General features: G+C 39.5%; 1 long non-coding RNA gene across 1 annotated transcript in view; it reads right to left on the minus strand.

Annotated features, from left to right (window-relative positions):
* Positions 1-15164, minus strand: part of LOC123804113 (uncharacterized) — a 439047-nt gene that overhangs the window by 217549 nt on the left and 206334 nt on the right. The window lies entirely within an intron of this gene.

The following is a 15164-nucleotide window of genomic DNA, read 5'->3' on the forward strand; positions in this document are numbered from 1 at the left end:
TTGTCATACGCCCAGTGAAAAAAATCAGGGAAGAGAGGCTTCTGAGAAAGACTGAGCATTAGCTATCATAATGGTATGGTGGTTAGGTCATTTGCCAGCTCGGTAGCTCCCTGAGAGGAGGGTCACTGTTTGTTTGTTTGTTTCTCATTTTGGTAGCCTATGCGGAGCCTGGTGCTCATGAGGGGCTCAGGAAAAATAAAATTGAAGAGAACATGGCTCTGAATACTGAACTCATAATTATCCAAACCACCAAAGAGAAAATTAGGCACGAGGAAAGAAGACAATGTATGCTGGAAGGAGAGAGCCTTGGGGAAAACGGTGGAAGTTATCCTGGCGCTCCAAACGCATTAACCCATAGATTATTTAGAAACTCTGTTGAGGAAATGGAGACTGCAGAAACCCTGGTGCTCCCCTCACTTCCAATGTCCTTTTCTTGTCCCCTACGTCAGATCGTAAGCAAGCTACTAGATAAAGCTTTTTCTGACCACCCAGCCTATAGCAAACAGCTCTTTTATAACATGATTATATCAAGTTCTTAAAGTATATGATGATTCGTATGGTTTATTTCTACCCTCAAGAAGGTGGAATCTATTTGAAATGGCAAAACCTTTTTAAAATTATCTTTTATTCCTGTTAATTTTTTGCTTTCCTCGCAGTACCTGCTACAGTGAGTACAGAACATGTTAAATAAAAACACTGTTCCAACGTCTGACTGAAAGTTGTTTGAGGGTCACCTGAAGCCTCAAAAGACAACAAGCATGGTGATATCACCTGTCTTCTGACAAGCTGGCATGTGATGGGACCACTTTCTCAGAGAGGTGGTCCTTGACTACTCTCTTGAAGTGGGCAAACACACAACATCACCACAGCCCTTCTTTAATTTTTTTTCCCCTTAACCTGTTACCATAAAACATACAAGATATGGTAAATATTTATTTTCTTTATTGTCTGTCTCTTTTCCATTCAAATAAAGACTGGGAGAGTTTTCTTCTTTTTTGTCCCTGCTATATTCCGAGCACATAAACATTAGTGGAATGAAAGAATGGAAGGAGATAACTGAGGAGGTTAAGTGAGGACCCCATGGAAGAAACTGAGATGAGGTCTTCAAGTGTGGTAGGATGTCCCCTCTGCTCTACAGGACAAAGGGGGTTCTACCTGATGATAAAAGGTTTTGGGTAGCTCTTCAAGGGCCATGTAAAAGGGTAAAATATGAAGATGTGGTAGAAGAGTTTTTCTCTATAATATTTGTTTAATTCAGCCAATTCATATTTTGAGTTTGTACTAGAATCTCTGGTAGAAAATGACCAAATCAAAGAAAACTTTATGAAGAATGGATTTGTAACTAAAAATTAAAACAAAAACACCCTATAAATGCATGCTCTAATTTTTATTTAGTTTTCAATCAATGAATGTAGGTAGTCTTTTACATAAAAGGGATTTTTTTTTTTTGCCAAGAGTCCTATAAAAGCAATATTTTTAACAACTGGTTCTTGCCCCTGTTTTTTCCTGCCTTATGGTTTGAAAATGGGTGTTTTGTTTGCTTCTCCTTTTCCCATTTAGACTGGAATCCGTTCTCCATTCCTTGGACTCCTTTTCAGCATGAAGGGGTTCATTATTGCAAAGTTAAAAAGCCATAAGCAAGGGGAGTTCTTAAAGCAAACTGAAACAAGGGTGCAGCTATCATCCGACCGTCATAACCACTCTGAATTGCTGGGTGGCACCAGAAAGCTCACTGGTACCTTGGCATATGGCAGTGGGAACCTGGTAATTTGGACAGATTAAAAGTTGGTATGGAATTACCATTAGGCTTTCTTCCAGTTCTGAGATGAGTGTGTTGTGTGTGTATGTGTTGTGTTGTACTGTGGTGTGTAGGGACAGGAAAGGGGAAGGAAGTAAGGAAAGAGGAGAGAAGAGTAGAGGAGAGAAGCATGATAAATCAATCCTAGACTCTGCTAACTTCATGTTTTAATTATAAATATCTTAGAGGGGTCATGGTTCTAGCTCTATAGTCTTTCTCTTTCCATGGATCTCAGTATTTTATTGGCAGCTTTTTTTTGTTGAAGCCTACCAACCTGGTTGATTAATTGGCTTTGCCCACTCTACTTCTTTATCAAAGGAATATTCTAGGAGAAAGTGTGGGATTCAAATTCCACAATGCATACAGCTTTCAAACAAGACATGGAAATAATGAGCAAAAGAAAAATGGAGGTTGAGTTCAGAAGGAGAGTGATGTATGAAAGAAGCAGTACACCTTTCCTTCATTGTGAATTTGGTTCAGACATGCACCCCACATGTTTCTGGTTTGAAACCGGAATTTTAGCACGTGACAACATTCCAGGTCTGTGTGTCTATCTAGAACAAGAGATCAACCAACAGAGCTACACTGAATTGTTCCTAGAAGAAGGTATGCATTGACAGTGTGAGAAAACATGACACCCAGCTTTCTCCCAATACAAACGTCAGCTGTAGGTTCAGATTAGGTACCTAACCCTGCAGCCAGGTCTTGGGGCAACTGAACTCATTTATCCATATGAATGTTGTCTGTGAATTCAAAAGCTGAAATTTATAGAGCCCAGTGAGCTGAAAATTATAGGGCATTGTGCCACACAGGAGACTAATTTCATGTTTATTTTGAGATTTGCAATTTCAAATTTAGTTAAGAATAAAAGATTCTTTATAAGATCATAGTCATTTTTCCCTCTTACGCTCTTGGTGATAAACATCACAGGGCTGGCAAACCCACTAACCCTTTTGACTTAGATACAAAAACCTATGAACCAGGTGGCTGGGTAATACCAGCTCAGCCAGCAACTCCTAACATGAAGGATATCTCCTTTTTGCAAGGAGTACATCAAGGTCCGTAAGCAAAGAACTGCAGATTGCATAAACTCAATGGTTCTCCTCCTGTCTGCCTCATGTCCCTGGGATAAAGGAGAGAAGGGGCACTTCTTCTTTGGTCCTTTCTGATCTCAGCTGTAGACTGTCTCTGATGTCTTTTCCTAGCATTCATTCCTCCTCTTCCATCTGTGTCTATCACTGCATTCTTGCGTGCCAGTTTAATGACTCCATTGTGCCTGCAATAACACTTAGCCACTTTTCTCAATTACTTCTCTTGTATTGGAAAAAGAAAAAGCTCAACCTAATCTGGGCTCAGGCAATAAAAACATTTTAGCACTGCAAATAAATTATCTAACTGTGTTGGGAGAGATCCCACTTTCTTGCTAAATGCTAACAACTGTACCACATGGAAGTAAAATGTGCATGGCCAGGGAGGTTAGGAAAATAATGCCGGAGGACAGGGTGACATAAGGGAGAGTAGTGGGGTGCTTACCATGCACACGGCTGTGGCTCTGTGCAATAACTGCTATGCTATGTCATCAATGTGGAACTTTCGAATACAGGAGATACTTCGGCCAGCCTTGTGTAAACCCCTGGCTTCAAGATTGATGAGGAGAAGTAAGAGTCTGCCTAACCCTGAGTCCTAATGATGTATAATCAGACTTAAAATCTAAACTGCAGTGATAAACCCGAGCTTCGGATCCATCCACCCTGGTAAAACAGGAATGACTCTCCTTTCCTTTCTCCTCTTCCCCTGCCCCTCCCTAGAGCTGTTCCTCCCACGACCTGCTCTATTCACTCCGTGGGTTGCTGGGAGGGTCAGGAGCCAACACTGATGACAACGATAAAAGTATTAATTGCCATTTGTGGTGTATGTTCCACGTACTAGACTCTAACACTCCACCTCCATCCTCAAATAACCTAAGGACAGGAGCAGCGCTATCCCCATTACCCAGGAGGAAAGTGAGAGTGAGCAAAGCGAAGAAACTACCTAGGAAACAAAGCTAGCAGTGGTGGGCACCTGTGAAGGCCAGGCCTTCACTGAGCTACTCCGTGTCATTTAATCTGTAAAACACAGTACAGATGTTTGGTATTGGTTACAGTTATTAGAGCCCTTTGCAACCCTAGTACTGCAACTGTAAATTCTTCTCGGTGAGCCAGGATATTTAGAAAAAGCCACCTGACAGGTTAGATGGGTAGCACCTGACAGGATAGGCCATGGGAGGCTTTTGACAGGATCTATGGATTCCTTTCTTCAGCTCACTTCCGAATTCACCGTGGGAGCGAAATAAAAAAAGGAAGTGCTCAATAATGATTGTTCCTTCTCCTCTGTTAACACTTTCTTGTGTCTCAGTCTCTCTGATGGTAAGTATTCTGGATCAAAAAGTAATACACAAACTTTATATATAGGACTTAAAAATGTCCACATTTAAACTTCCATCCAACTTGTAAACTACTATGTCAGTTTTACAAATGAGAAAATTAATCTGCTCAAGAAGCAATATGTTGTATCTTAAAAGTCTGTTTAAGTATTTCCCAATTAGAAACATCTCCCATAATTTGGGTGGCTTATATGTCCTAGTTTGCCTGGTTGTTGTAGCATAATTCACTCTCAAATTCATTCTCATACTTCACTACTTTGAAGAATAAATTATATGGTCAACCTACCCAAAAACATGGAATTAAATGCAGAATTTCACTTACAACTAATGAATTTTGATAACACGTTGAGATACACCTTGGGCCATCAGGGCACAACTGTGCCTCTCCTGCACAGAGGTCATTCCTTAAGCATGTATATATTCGGGGCATCAGTAATTATTTTTCTAGCTCTCCCTACCCATAAGTGAAAGCCCCTCTCTGCGTCAACCATGCAATGTTTGTTTCCCAGCCAAGCTACACATTAGAATCACCTGGCGAGCTATTTATTTATTTATTTATTTATTTATTTATTTATTTATTTTTAAAGATTTATTTATTCATTTAAGAGAGAAAGAGACCCAGGGGCGGAGGGAAGGGGTAGAGGGAGAGAGAGTCTTAAGTAGACTCCACACTGAGCGCAGAGCCCAACGCAGGGCTCGATCTTGTGACCCTGAGATCACAACCTGAGCCAAAACCAAGAGTCAGACGCTTAGTTGACTACACCACCCAGGCGCCCCCCTGATGAGCCTTTTAAAATCAGGGCTGCCTCAGTTCCACCCAAGACCAGTGCAGCTAGGATTTCAGGGGTAGAGCCTGGAAACAGCATTTCTCAAAAGCTCTCTAGACAGACTTTTGACAATGCAGCCCGAAATGATTGGCAACATGTGAACAAGCACAAGCTGATACTGATGAAGTATATTAGACCCATGGGGAAGGCACCACAAAGGGAAGATCTGCGTTGGGGAGTGGGCAGTGTTGCCAAGGAGTGGAAAAGAAAGATATTTGTGGCTCCCTTTTCTACCTTGTGAAACTCTTACGTGTTTATCTCAACTTAATGGAGTGTGGTATTGTTAAAAAAGTAATTTGTTTTGTTGAACAGATAACTGAGTTTAGTCTCCAACTCCAACACTCGTCGCTCTGTAACTTTATTTAGATCTGTTGCACCTTCTTGCTTATTGTGTATACGTTTCATGGAGTTACATTGGGGACAGGATTATTCAGAAGGAATTGTGAATGAAAATAAAAATTTTAACTGTTAGCGTCATGTCTTCTAAGGGATAAAACCCTTGTATTATTTTACTTATCTCAGAAAATTCTCAGTGAGAAAGGAGAGGAGAAGTGCCCCATCATAGAGAGAGAGACACAGGGAACACAGAGAAGTAAGGGGCTGAGCTGTGGGTCATGTAGTGAGGAACCCCAGACCTCAAATTAGCAGTCAAAATTTCAAACCATTAATTTAATGCTCTGTGAAAATTTAAGTACTGGGTAAAGGAAGTTTCACTATTTTCCCAATCCATGAGAGTATTTTTAAAGTAGAGTATTATTAGACCTATTTTATGGTTATTTATTGCAATAAATGTTTATTTTCCTTTGAAATGTACTAAATCAAATCTTAATCTCTTTGCTATAATTTTTCCATGGAAAGAAAATAACATTTCAGTTGATGTAATTTCAATATGCCGGGAGCTTAGTCTCCTGTTTCAGGGCCAGTCCAGAACCTGTGCCTGGGGGTGCAGGAGGCCAGGCCAGAGACTTGTTCCTTCCTGGTGCAGGTCACTATAGTGTAGAATTGCTGAATTCTTCACCAACAACTCAACTCCAAGTAACTCACATTCTTTCCTTTAGTTTTTTTTTTTTCCTCCCTGTGTAAATAATATTTAGTCCATCCTAGGATTCTATTCTAAGACGTAATTTCTCAGCATTTCCTCAAGCTGTAACCCTCTCCAAACTTTAATAGTGAGTCTAATTCTTCAGTCTTTCCTCCCTCTTCCCTGATGATTTGCCTTTATTTTCTCTAAGGGAAGAAGAACACATAGAAATGAGCAAAGTGCTTTCAATACTACATGCCCAAGAGGTGCTTTACCCCAAATCTTAACCCACTGTACCAGCCATTGTGGGTGCAGGAGAAGGGAGGAAGGCACATGTTCCTACAGGCAGGAACTTTTGCTAGTCTTCAATCAGTCAGCTACAGTAAGAGTACAGAAAAGAGGGGTGCCTGGGTGGCTCAGTCCGTTAAGCGTCCAATTCTCAATTTCAGCTCAGGTCACGATCTCAGGGTTGTGGGACTGAGCCCCCTGTTGGGCTCAGGGCTGAGCATGGAGCCTGCTTAAGATTCTCTCTCTCTCCCTCTCCCTCTGCACCCCCCACCCCGCAAAAAAAAAAAAAAAGTAGAGGAAAGAGGTGGGGAATAAGACTCCTGCAGTCCTTCTTTCATGGCACTGATTACTCAAGTACAGGTAGAGTGGTAAGTTCAGGGCCATTCCTTGAAATAATAATATATAATATTATTTGAAATAGAAGTAGGAAAATAATCCCAGAATATAGTTCCTTCAGACTGGTGGACCAGCAGAAGTAAAAATTAAATCCAAAGATGGTCCTTAATAGCCACAATTCCTGCTCATGTGTCTCTGTAGTCTTTAGTGGTCTCAGGTTGACTAGCAGAAGAGGTGACTTCCTCTTAGATGTCCATCACAGAGATCTGGCCAGGTAAATGGAAATAAGTTCCCCAACTGCTTGACAGCAGATCTAAGTCACCGAAAGTCCTGAATGGTATGAGAGAATTGGGAAAACTAGTCAAGGTGCTGATAACCTCATAAAATTAAACTTAACCTAAAAAATGATTTGACATAGAAAATGTTGGTTAAAAAATGATAAAAGGGAGTAGGGTGGGGGTTGGAGAAGAAGGCTGAAAAGAAAAGTGATTGTAAAGGTTGCTACGAAATGCTTCTTGGGTCTGTCTGATAAATCCAGATGGGCTCCCTGAAGAAGGAAGACTAGACAAGTACTTCTGAGCTACATTTCAAATTATAAGAAAGATTCTTAAGTGAACAAGAAATGAAAGACTCCAGACCCAAGAGTAACTGAGCAAGGGTGCACAAGCGAAAGAGAGAGAAGCTATTAGCATACCAGATTTAATTTGATGGAGACTTGTCACTCTTCATGTGTGTGCCTGTCTCCTTTATAAGCCTCTCAAGGGCTGGGGATTGTTCACCTTTATGCTCTACATGTAACAGAAGCTTAATAAATGTCTGTTTAATAAAGAAGTACATGAATAAATGAATGGGCGAGGGTATGAATGAAGTCATAAGTGGAGGTGTTCACTATAAGTGGCATTGCCAGCAGCCTTGGCTATGAGTGTAGGACTCTTGTTAGTGACCTTTCATCTTCCTTTGTTCAACCATACAGCTCATGGTGACATTTCAGAGCATTGTGCCACCAGCAAATGATGCTTGCTTTTAGTCTTTTGAAGGAAGACTGCAGTTAACAGTTATATTGACTTTAAATTTAGCAGCATTGGGCAAGAATAGAAATGTTCTAATCCTGTCTCCTCCTACGGAATGTGAATTGTGGTCAGAGTAATATGTTTTTGACTCCTGTGATTTAGATCAAATTTCATAAGCCAGACAGGGCGTAGGGAGCCAGGCTGCAGCAGCCACTCTCCCTGGTAAACAGTGTCACACCTCCTCTGGACAGCCTAGGGCACCATGTGTGCCCTGGCATTAAAGACACCTCACCAGGGCTTGTCTGTTCTCCCTGCCTTATTTCTCTGCCCAGTGTTCATGTGGCGTTTGGCTTCCTATTCTTAGAACTGGGCAGTGCAATGATGTGCAGGTGTGAGAGGTACACACACGTGTGCCTGGAGAAGGCTGCCCCAGAAAAACACATGGAGGGCCTGGATGCAACTCAGAGTTTTAGGTTTCCACTCCTCATAAGAAAAAGGTCACTCATTATAAAACTTCCACTGGGGAAGGCTGAGTCGGCCTAGCAGGGCAATGCTGTCTGATGGGCCATTCTATCTCTACACAGCAGACCCAGGAAGATGTCAGAAGGCCATGTGTGTAGGCAGAAGCCAGCAAGAAAGTCTGCCTTCCTTCACAGGCCACTAGGGAAATAGTTCCCCAGGTTCCTGCTGGATTTAACACTGTCATCTCTCTTCCACCATATGGGCTAAGCACCTTTGTTTTGAAACCGATGGGTCATTTCACACATTGTGCTTCAATCACTGTCTGTTAAACATGCTTACTGTCATAGAATTCTAAATGCAATCAGGGAGTAAAGAGTTTTTACCTTCAGTGGAAAATACTGTGGAGTTTTCAGTCTTCCAGAGGACCTGCCTACAGTTTTACCTCCCCCCCCCGCCTTGATAACATTAACAATTTAAAGGTATGATACCTGGCTAGGTAAATGCTTTTTGGGAAGAGGAATTAGGATATACACCTAGGAAGGTGGCTTTCAGAAGAGAGGAGAAGAGAATGAAAATGAGAGGTTTAAGAGGGTGCAAAAATAACATTTAACTGATGTTATCAATTTTGCTGAGTTGCAATCACATATTTTAAGGAATTCTTCACAATCAGATAGGAATTCTTCACTAATTTCCTTTTTATTTACCCATGTAATAATCCCTATTAGGGAAGAAATAACCTCTATTTCCTAGGTCACAGATACTCAGCCTCTGAAAATATTAAGGTCTTATCAAAGTTCAGCTCAAGTTCATCAAGGGAATAAAGATCCATGGTGTACTTAGTAGTAGCTAAACTAAGTGAGTCTTAAATTGCCTGGCCAAGCATTCTCTTCTTTCCTCTGTCATCATTAGTAAATGTGTACTGAGAATGTTCTTCACATGTTCAGTGTGATTTGGACTGTAAGGAAGTTAATGCATGGACTCTATAGGCTATCTTTAAAAGTAGGAACAGTAGCGTGTTAGTTTTCTCTTTTGTACCTACTACTTGAACCTTCTGATTTATTATTACGTTAGGTCCATCCTTTATTAATTACCTTTCATTGGTAAGATCTCTTAGTATATAAATGTAAAAAAATATGTGATTTAACTGAGTGTTTAAAAACTGTCTCATAATTGATTGTAAGTACTGAAATTTTCTTCCATTCTTCTTCTTTGAGTTTCTTCTCCACTGAATGTTTTACCTCTAACCAGGTGGATTTTTTTATGGTTAATTTTTTTTTCTTTTTTGAATATTCTGTGAGGCTTATTTTCTAATGCTTTCCAAAGTCTACCTCATATTGGTAAACTACAGTTCTTGAGATATATGATATCTGCCAATAAATTTTTGTTCCACTGTTCAATGAAAATATTGTACTTGCTTTGATCAAAAATTATCCCCAGATTAGAGCTATCAGAAAGTAATGTGTTTTCTCCACAATTAAACATCTGGTTTACACTATCAGCAAAACATTCTATGTGATTAGTTACAATGGTGAAATAACATAGCCTTTTTGCACAGGCCTTCAGAATTTTAACATATCACAACATCAGTCAGGCTCTTAAATGTAAATCTGTGGCGATAAGACACATTGGCTTCTTGGCTAATGTTCATTGGGGTGATATAAAAGCCCTGCAGCCCAAACAGAATCTTATTTTCTCTGTTAGTAAGAACAGTGAAAATACTTCCATGGAAGGGTGTGTCATTAATGGAAGCATGTCAGATGTCAGTATGAGAGAATCAGGAGATTCTCTCTGAATTACCCTGCACTACCCCACATACTAGACTTTATATTATGAGGAAATGTGGTTTGGGTCAAGTGTAGGAGTTACTCTCGGAATCAAATCTAAGTGCTCCAGAAACTGGGGTCTATGAGTCTGATTTAATGGGACGTGGTAGATATAATAACATTCCTAGAAAAACTCATGTTATTAGAGTTATTTAATTTACAGGCAAGTCTGGGGTTCCGAGCAGTTAGGAGATACTCAAGGGGACAGACATTATTGACTGAGGCCACTCTAGTATCCCCATCACAGCTTCGTCATCATTTAAAAACAAGTGTAGGGACATAAATATGTCCATATATATGTATATGTATGTGTATATATGTAAATGTGTATATGTGTACATGTGTGTGTATGTGTGTATATACATATGTATATGTACATACACATACATATCATGCAGGTATCCACTAAAGAAAAACAGATTGAGGCCAATGAAATTAATCCATCATCATCCTGTTGGCTGTCTCTACCTGCTACAGAAGCTGAGGCTCTTTTCCTCAGCTGGCTTGCCAGTGGGCTTGAGCCCCAGGAGATCTATGATTACCATGATTCATAGTTCATGCAGAAGCCAAACTGGCTCCTTCTTTGTCCTGAGGCTGCATCTCAGGACCTTGGCCTCTCTTCTCTCTTAGCAAAGAGAAAAGGGCAGCAATAAATCTGAGGAACCAGATAAAAACACCAAGCTATAACCACCCTTTTAATATTACCATCAAAATTGAACAAAGACTCATTAAGAGTTTCAGTATTTGAACTAAGGATTTGAAAAAAAAAAAAAGTTGTCAGGAAAAGGCACATGAGCAAAGCAGAATGTTTCTAAAGAGGATGTAGAGCTTATTTTAATGAGACCTCAATGATCTTCAGGAAATTTAATAGGAAACTTTACGCTAACTGGTTTAAATTAGCTATGTTTTGAGAAATTTCTTAAAACTGGGAATTAATAAACAGAAAAATAAAATCTACTCAGATCTTTGGAACTTACGCAATTCTTTAGCTGTAAGAAAACAATTATTGTGAATAATATACATCAGAATTTGGGGAATTTTTTTGTCTTGCCATGTTCCCTTTTCAAGCATCCTGCTTATCCCCAGAAGAGCCTGGCCAGCTCATTTGTGGACATGAATAAGTCTTGTATCTAGCTTGCTGTACATGAAGCATAAGTCTCTGTTCTCTCAGGAGATTATCATGGAGAGAGACATATACTGAAATAAAGGAGTGAAAGAAGTGTGAATATGAGTGGAGGTCAAAGCAAAGGTGAGCAGGAAGGCTCTAGGTGGTTTTGCCTAAAACCAACTTGCTGAATGATCACCTTTCCAAATGACTATTTCACCCAATTTCTTTTTAACTATTTAATTGTAGCTAGTCCGTTTTATTTTACCTTCCTTACATTTGAGGAATGCTGCTCTGGTCTCTGCTGCCAGATATCTTCTATAACTAAATATTGAGGGTGAAGAAAGGTAGAAATTGAGGGGCATATAAAGACATTTAAAAAGTATAAAGTTTTGATTATGAATAATTTGTACTTAAATTTTCATTATTTGTACACATTAAAAGAATATATTCATAAGAGTTTTCATATTTAAGAACACAGCTTCCAGAAATATATTCTTATGGAGTATATCATGGGTATGCCTGTCAAATAAATACTGGTTCAGGGGAAATGTAACACATATTAAGCCAATCAGAATTCTTCCTTGGGAAAAATATACAGATATTGAAAGTCAGCAGCTCTGGGCTATGGAGCTGAGAAAACATATTTGGGACTGACAAAAATGATCATTTTTCTCTGTCTACAGACTGAAGCTGGACAGGAATAGGCAGAAATGGATGAGGTACGCCTTAGTCCATCTGGGCTGCTGTAACAGAATACCATAGACTAGGTGGCTTGTTTATAAGAAAACTATTTCTCACAAAATTTATTTCTCACGGTTTGGAGGCTGGGAAGAGCACGATCAAGGTGCCAGCAGATTTAGTGTCTGGTTCACAGACAGCCATCTTTTCACTGTCCTCATATGGTCAAAAGGATGAGAAAACTCTCTTGGGCCTCTTTCTATGGGCACTAATCCTGTTCACAAGGGCTCTGCCCTTGTGATCCAATCACCTCCCAAAGGCTCCTCCTTCAAATGCCCTCACATTGGGGATTAGGTCTCAACATGTGGATTTTGGGGGGATATAAACATTCAGCCTATAGAAGATATGGAGAGAAAGATGGTCCTGGGGGTATAAATATGAAACCCTGGTCCCAGTAGTTAGCCTTTTCTTTGATCCCTTGAGCTGACAAGAACTGTGAAGAGTCTGAGGTTTTATCTTATTTGCAAGTTAAAAATTTGGCCTGCTAGTTTAATGGATGCCAAGTAGAAGACATGAAACTCTTGATTCAGAGACAAAGTATTTTTACTACTCACACCCATAATAGTAGCTGAAGTATGAGCATTTCCTTGTGCCCATTCCTCAAGTCCCAGTCCTCACATAGTAATGTAAAGTGGACCAACTGACACGTACATGCACAGCGAGTTGCATTACAAAAGAAACCCTAAATTTAGGGAACTCAAATTTTTTATAATGGGCAGTAATCCTGCTTTCCGTTTGTTCCAGAGTGAGACACTAGCTGTTCACTATATACAGTCCTGAAAAGGTCTGCCATAAAGGCAACCATTATTTCTACTTACAAGACATGCAGAAACCTGAGAAAACTATGAGAACTGTCTCCAACCAGAGCTACCTGTGTACCTTTTTCAGTTCCGGGAGTTAATGCTTTTCCCTTAAGCTAGCTACACTGTGTTTATGTCACTTCAATCAAGAATCCTAACCAACATACAGTGTCGCAGTAGGGGGTCCCTATTTTGGGCAGTCCCTCTCATTCTATTATGAAATCCAAATAATGTAATTTTACTGTATAAGATTTTGTTAGTGTAAAAGTATAAGAAAATCAATCCCTTTTACATTATGTGTGGGAGATTAGCTGGATCTAAATTTGGGATCTGTTTTCATTTTGTAGCAGCTGACTAGACTCCTTATATTTCTTTTCTTCATGGAGTGACCAAAAAAAAAGCACATATTTTGGGTTATATAAAATATTTTAAAATGTATCAACTATTTTCAGTTAACTTAGGATCTTTGTAGACAGAACATTACTAAACTGTAATGGTGTAAGCTAGGATCCTCTGCCCTCACCTTCTAATTGACCTTCCTTCTTTTTTTATGAGTTCCTACTCATAAGACCTTGCTCCAGGTTAACTGCTAATACCATTGATACATCATCTGCATAACGATTTAAGACAAAGATCCTGCTAGAGAAAGTAATTATATTATAATATGACATTCTATAAGAATGTAAAGCCTTTAGGAAGGAATCAAAAGAAGCACTGATGATAGAACTTGAGGCATCATAAGAGATGTCAGGTAGCTGGGTAAGTATTAGGGAAAACTGATAAGCAGCATCCAAAAATACCATTTCAGGTGCTAGTTTTAAGGCCACCAGAAATGGTTTACCCCTTAGGGGAAAGAGGTCCTACTACCTCTGTGTCTGGTGACTAGATTATGGACTCTTTAAGTCTCTTTACCACAGTGTCTGACACATAGAAAATACTCAATAAGCACAATTTAATGAGTGGAAATAGACCTCGACAGGCAAGCATACTGGAATAAAGTGGTGGTCAGCTCATCAAGATCACGTGCTCACTCATCCAACTTCTCAGGAAGCTGAACAAATCCACACGGGCAACACGCACAAATAATCAAAATAATCGTGCTTGAACTGATGTTTACGGAAGTTACCACCTAAGGAAAACTTTGGCTAAATAATTTACTTAAGGGAGATTTTCTCACTCCCAATACGATTTCCTAGCAACAAACGAAAGTCCTTTTCCCTTCATTTGTGTGAGAATGTATGCATATTGTATTTGCAGGAGGGGGAGAAGAACGGGGGCAGTGGAGAGGATATCCAACCACCTCTGTGGCTTATCCCCTCTAAAGACAGCTGTTTTCTCCATCAGCGGCTGGTGGCAGACTTCTCCATATCCATTTGCCGTGGAAGGGCGAGCAGCTGGAATGTCAAACCCAGACTTAGTCTGAGAAAATAAACTCCCATCCAAGGACAGATGTGAGGTTTCTAGTCCTTAACTGCCCTGGAAACATTTCACCCTGTGTTTGTCTTGTGTTTAGAAATGAGGAAGAATGTATATGTCAAATTGTTGCTTGTTGTGGACATTTTTTCCCTTCTCTTCCCCACTAAGTCTAGCAGGACAAAAAGAGCAAGCTACGTGTAAATTCAGGGTTATTCTATAAAGTCACAGGGGTAATTCATGAAAAGAATGATTTTATTTTTACTGTGGATAAGAGTCAGGTATCTCACTGTTGGAAAAGGAAATTACAATTACAAAAGGGGGTGAGGATGGAATGGGCCCTATGGTATTGGATTGAAACTGGAGGTATCAGTATGAACTTGTAATTTTACATACAGAAATAGATACACATATATTTACAGATATAAATGTGTATATAATTTTTTCTAGATATGTCTGATGAGAGATTCTAGCAGCAAAAGAAATTAAACACACACACACACACACACACACACCTCTAATGCTCATATTTTGGTTTCTAAATATCATTCTTCACTGAAAAAGAAGAGAGTTCTTGAAGAAATGTTTGATTCCAGGCTTGTGGCATGGAAAGTGCAACATGGGCCTGGAACATTGTATTGTGTCAAAAAAGAACAAGTGCTTAAAGAATGCTGGAGACATGTCAGGAGGACCTAGGACCCAGGTTGCAGGGGCCCCCACTGACTAAACATGAGACAAGTGGAGAGTTGTCACATAATAAAAACAATGAGAGACCAAGAGCAGAGAAGGGAGAGAGAAAAAAATTAAAGCAAATGTGGCAAAATTTTAACATTTGGGAAATTTGCTTGAAGGGTACATGGGAATTTTTGGTATTATTTTTGAAATTTTTCTATAAGCCTATAATTATTTCAAAAGAAAAAGTTAAAATTAAATACATGCAAAAACAGTTGTAGGGTGAGATAAATTAAACAAGATCAATGGAATACTGATAATTGTTGAAGTTTAATATTAGTTACTGGGAAATCACTGTACTATTTTCTCTAGTGGCATACGTGACTGAATCCTTTCTGCAATAAAACATGAAAAAAAAAAAAAAGAACATCTTAAGTTTAGACTTA

The sequence above is a fragment of the Ursus americanus genome, chromosome 36 (genome assembly GCF_024610735.1).
Source record: "Ursus americanus isolate L20-20 chromosome 36, mUrsAme1.1.p, whole genome shotgun sequence".
Lineage (NCBI taxonomy): Eukaryota > Metazoa > Chordata > Mammalia > Carnivora > Ursidae > Ursus > Ursus americanus.